The sequence below is a fragment of the Calidris pugnax genome, unplaced genomic scaffold (genome assembly GCF_001431845.1).
Source record: "Calidris pugnax isolate Ruff unplaced genomic scaffold, ASM143184v1 scaffold54, whole genome shotgun sequence".
Classification (NCBI taxonomy): domain Eukaryota; kingdom Metazoa; phylum Chordata; class Aves; order Charadriiformes; family Scolopacidae; genus Calidris; species Calidris pugnax.
In genome coordinates, this window is record NW_015090864.1 from 737,756 (window position 1) to 742,241 (window position 4,486).

Below are 4,486 nucleotides of genomic sequence, written 5' to 3' on the forward strand. Positions count from 1 at the left end.
GCAGCGGAGGAGGGATCCTCCCCCCCGCCCCGCCGCGGGGCAGGACCCCGCGAGCGGCGGCGACGGCGGAGGAAGAGGAGGAGGAGGAGGAGGAAGAAGAGACGGGCTGTCGCAGCCGTTCCCGGAACCTCAGCGCTCGGCGGGCGGCGCCCGGGGGGGGCCGAGAAAGGGGGAACGCAGCCCGTGCGGGGCTCAGCCAATAGGAGCGGGCGGCGGGCGCACGCGCAGAGGGCGGGTGCGGGGGCCGGCGGCGCTGAGGGAGGTGGGTGCGGGGTCGGGCCTGGAGCGGGGTGGGGGGAAAAGGGGAGGCTGAGGGGGGGGTCTAGCCGAGGTTTGAGGGAAGGTGGAGGGGGGGGTTTAGGATGGATATTAGGCAAAAAAATTCTTCACGGAAGCGGTTGTCAGGCTTTGGAACAGGCTGCTCGGGAAAGTGATGGAGTCGCCATCCCTGGGGGTGTTTAAAACGCGGGGGGATGTGGTGCTGAGGGACATGGTTCAGTGGTGGACTTCGCAGTGGTGTGTTGATCGTTGTAACTCGGTGATCTCTTCCAACCTAGACAATTCTGTGGTTCTGTGATTCTATTCTATGAGGACTGAAAGGAGGATGAGGATGGAGGTTGGCATAGGGGAAGGGATGGGGGACTGGCCTAGTATCAGGGGGAGTTGTGGGAATGGGGGTTTGAATATCTGACATATAGAGAAGGAAAAGGTAAATGTGAAGGGGGGAGGTGGGTCTGGCCATGGGGAAACCTTAGATTTTAGCCTGGAGAAAAGGAGACTGAGGGGAGACCTTATTACTCTCTACAACTGCCTGAAAGGAGGTTGTAGTGAGGTGGAGGTTGGTCTCTTCTCCCAGGTAACAAGTGATAGGACAAAAGGAAATGGCCTCAAGTTGTCCCAGGGGAAGTTTAGGATGGATATTAGGAAAAATTTCTTCAGAAACCCCCTTCAGAAGGGGTTGTCAAGCATTGGAAGAGGCTGCCCAGGCAAGTGGTGAGATCACCATTCCTGGAGGTGTTTAAAAGATGGGTAGATGTGGTGCTGAGGGACATGGTTTAGTGGTGGACTTGGCAGTGCTGGGTTAATGGTTAGACTTGATGATCTTAAAGGTCTCTTCCAACCAAAGCGATGTTATGATTTTATAAAATGTGGGGGTTTGATGTGGGTTAAAAATGGGAAGTGAGGCAGTCCCATATTGAAGTGTATTTGGGAGAGGTTGGTGGGTATGATTTTATAAAATGTGGGGATTTGATGTGGGTTAAAGAATGGGAAGTGAGGCAGTCCCGTATTGAAGTGTATTTGGGAGAGGTTGGTGGGACTTTGGTCTTTTTTAGAGTTGCTTTGTATCAGAAGTGGAGTGGGATCAAAATGTTTGTTCCGTAGAAGGATGGACACATATTGATGTGGAAAAGCCCCTCAATCTAGTTATTTAGTGGGGATCTATTGATCTTTTGAGATAAGGAGGGCTGATTTTCTGTGTGCCGTAGTATAGAGAGAGATATTGTGTGTCTTTGCCTGTTGCACCTCTTGGAGGGTCATCCCTGGATATTTTGTGTCTTGTAGCATCATTTGGAGAACTGTAGAGTTAGAAAGCTGATGGAACTGTATATTGGGCCTTTTAATTAAAAAAAAAAAAAAAGGAGGGAGTCACTTGATAGGCCTTTATAAACATTTTTGTTGTGAGGGTAGTTGGGCTCACAGGAGTGATAATGCCCCAATGGAAACTTCAGCCATGAAGGAGGAGAAAAACAGACATCAGCACATTAGAAGTGGGTGCAGAAATGTTCTGCAGTTCCCCACCAAGGGGCAGATGAGAAGAATTTGTGATTAAATTTTGGATGTTCTGAGGTAGACGCGTTGTGAAGGGATGGTGTCCTGCTCGTGAGCTCACAGCACCTTCTCCCAATGTATCCCTTGCACCTGGGATAATTAGGTAATTAGCAATGCTTACATTTCATTGAATGATCTCAAAGCTCTTCACCAGAGAAGGTGAGTCACCTTCTTTTTATAGGAGCAGCCCTGAATTATGCATTAGCTAAAGAATTTGTACAATGTTGTGGTGACGCTGCCGGAAATAAAATGGCCATCTCTTTGCTGCTAATCCTAGTCCTTGCTCTGCGCTGCTGGGCGTAGCTGTGTGTGGTGCTGTGCAAAAGTGTCAAAAAGACCAACTATTTGCCAAAAAAAGAGGTGTTTTACAGGATGTGGAGAATGTGTTGATGTTGGGGAGGCCAGACGGGGGGAGACAGCTGGTGTCATCTGGTCTGCCAACAAATGTGTAGGCAAACATATATTTCTTAAAAAAATAGGGAGGAATTTATTGTGAAATCCTTCTGATCTCTTCCTTTTCCATGGTATACAGGGAAGTGGTTTGAGGACTGTAACCCTGTCAAGTTTATAAACCTGTTCTTGACTCTATTTACAAGTAATCTGACATCTATTTTTTATTTCTGCCAACCTAGTTCTTTCTGTGATATTCTAAAGGATTTACATCTCTTTGTTGTTGGGTGGGGTTTTTTTTTTGGTTGTGTGTTTTTAATTTGTTTTTTTTTTTTTTTGGTGGGAATACTGAAATGAATTGTTTTGTGGCAGGTGAGGCTTTTTTCAGCATATTTTATGAAACCATGAGTAATTCATGTCTTGTATAAGGAATTTCTAATCATCTTTTAGGAGGAGCAGAATGATGAGTGACATCATGCTGAATTGCAGGTGGTGGGGTCAAAATAAAGTGATGGGGAGAGGAGAGAAATCCTGAATTTTGAGTAAACGAGCTGTGTAAATGGCAGATGGGCTCTAGCTCAGCGTTCTGACATGGCATTATCAAAACTTTAGGAAAATTGGGGGGGAAAAAAAGAATTTCATTTTGAAGGACAGTAACTGAGCTATTTGGTCTTTGGTGAGGAGCTCGCTGTTGATATTGGAGATAAAGTTGGTGTATTAATACTGCTTTTCATTGCACAGCTCGAGTACAATGAGTATATTTTATATATAAATATATATTATTGAGGAAAAATGTGCTGGAACAATGAATGAATTTAATTACCAAATAGGTTTTTCCTTGGAAATTCTGGCCTCAGGCACAGAAAGGAGCTGACGCTCGGGCAAAGCCTTTAAGCTCTCAGGTGAGTCAAAAGTCATATGACCCAAAGTGTGTACACACACATATATATATACACACAGGTCAAGTGACTGCTTCGTTTCTTCTCCCAGACTGAGAGGACTTGTTTTACTCCTAGATCCAGGGTTAAATATATATATTCTGTAGTTATTTTTTTTCCTTTTGGTAACGGGCGTAGTAGCATTTTTGCCTTAGCTTCAGGGGTTTTTTTCACCTGCTCTTTTGGACTTGGAGGAGGAAAAAAATACTCAGGAAAAAAAATTCATACCTACGGATGGACAGTTCTGTAGAAGTAGCAGCCCCTGAAAAGCTGCCTGAGAGTTCTGTGTCTACAGATGGAGGTAAGAAGCCTGGAATAGGGTTTAGGAAGATCTTTTTTTTATGGCTTGGTTGTGAGGCTGCATCAGATGTTAAAATTTTCACAGTCTGAAGGTAGAGAGAAGGCTGGAGAGAAAATGCCGTCTTGATAGGGAGCTGGGGAGAGTTTGTGGAACTCTTAGGGTGTGAAAACAGGCTCTAGGCTGAGATTTTACAAAAGTTTTAAGTGTCATTTGCTTGTTTCTAGATTCTCTTTGCCTCCCTGGTACGTCTGTGCCTGGTGGAAGGCAGTTTTTGCTGTTAGCAGGGTCTGGGAGTTATTTTTCAGATGACATTATGTTCCGTGGCGCCTGTCCCAGCTGGGAGCGTTGAGAAACCTGCCTTTGGTTCCAGGTTTCCCTTGTGATCTTCTGCGAGGCGTATAAACTTTCAGTGTCTTGGTTTCATCCTTATTTATATACATTATTTATAAAATAGATACTGAGAGCAACAGCTTGTTGTGAGCAGTGTGCTGGGATTTATAAGATTTTTCAGAAACTATAGTTCTGCAAGGTGGGGAGGGGGATGTCAGCTGCTTTGTACAGACTGGGATCTGCTGCTTTCCTGACTGGGACGTGCTGGTTTGATAAACTGGGAGGCTGCTGATTCATTTTAATTCTTTTTTTTTTTTTTTCCGGGGTCTGATGGGAACTCTTCAAGTAAATTTCATTTGCCTCCGCAATACCTTTAGGCTGGGAGGAGCTTGAGGGGTGTAACACAAGGTGTTTATTTTTGTTTAGCATCTCTTTGCTGTTACATTTACTTTATATACCCGGGCAGTGTCAAACAGTTAAACTTAATTGGGATTTAAAATTTGTAAATCCTGATTAATAAGGCTGTAACAGGATTTAGTTTCAGCTATCAGTTGATTTCAGCACTAGTATAATTTATGTTGTTATTTAAACTGACACAGTTGTCACTTATGTGCTAATAACAGTATACATTTTTATTATTGTAATTGTGTATCCATATTAGAAACCTTTTCCACTTAAAGTGTCCCCTAAAAGCCCC

The 4,486-nt window shown here is 44.5% G+C and overlaps 1 protein-coding gene across 1 annotated transcript in view; it reads left to right on the forward strand.

The window, feature by feature from the left end:
- Positions 1 to 192: 192 nt before the first annotated feature.
- The window catches only part of SNAP47 (synaptosome associated protein 47kDa), a 33,319-nt gene continuing 29,025 nt past the window's right edge, over positions 193 to 4,486 (forward strand). The window contains exon 1 of the mRNA XM_014945128.1: positions 193 to 262. The gene's annotated coding sequence lies outside the window, so the exon portion shown is untranslated. The remainder of the gene's footprint in view (positions 263 to 4,486) is intronic.